Consider the following 913-nt stretch of genomic DNA (forward strand, 5'->3'; position numbering starts at 1 on the left):
CCTCCACATAGCAACTAATAATAATAATAATAACAACAACAACAACAACAACAACAACAACAACAACAACAACAACAACAATAATAATAATAATAATAATAATAATAACTTTACAAAGACAAAGAAGGATAAAACAACAATTAGAAGGACAAAAGAGAGAGACAAAAAGGGAAAGCCCATAAGAAAAATTTATTATTTGATGACAAAAATTTGAAAACTTTTGTAGAGATAATTCTACGTGTAGACATTATGTAAAGTATATAATTGTGATAATTACCAGATTAGTGATGTCATAGACTATTTATATAGATCTAGATATTACCTTTAAAAAACTGCAGTAGCCGGCAGCAGCTGAACCTCTGCAAATGTAATACATTCTGTATAGATCTAGGAAGAAAATGACAATATTACCATATAGTCCTAAGGGGACATAAATAATGGGCAATAGTTTAACAATTATTAGCCAGGTCAATTGCTCAAAACTTAAAACTTTTTGGTTAAAGCAGCCCCTCCCAGTTTTAGAATTACTGTGCTCTGCTTACCTCGAGGCTAGTCTCATGGCGAGACAACCTCGAGGCTTACCTTTACCTCTCCTTTACCGTTGTATACAATGCCTAAACTAGTTTCAAATGGCTTCAAAACCATCACATTTCCCATTAGGTGAGTCACATTATTCATAATACACTGATACATTATACATAATAAATAAATAAATTTTGTTTACAGATATTAGCAAGTTAAAGTTCGTTTTACAAGTCTTGAGGCATTACAAGTTTCCCGAAGCAAGATGGTTTGACTTTGGATTGAATCTTGGTCTCCTTCATCCTACACTGAAAGCTATTGAGTCAGCTAATAAAGGAGATCCTTCAAATTGCCCGAGGGAGTGTTTAGCCAAGTGGTTGACTGAAGGCTC

The sequence above is a fragment of the Amphimedon queenslandica genome, unplaced genomic scaffold (assembly GCF_000090795.2).
Source record: "Amphimedon queenslandica unplaced genomic scaffold, v1.1 AMPQUscaffold_11775, whole genome shotgun sequence".
Classification (NCBI taxonomy): Eukaryota; Metazoa; Porifera; class Demospongiae; order Haplosclerida; family Niphatidae; genus Amphimedon; species Amphimedon queenslandica.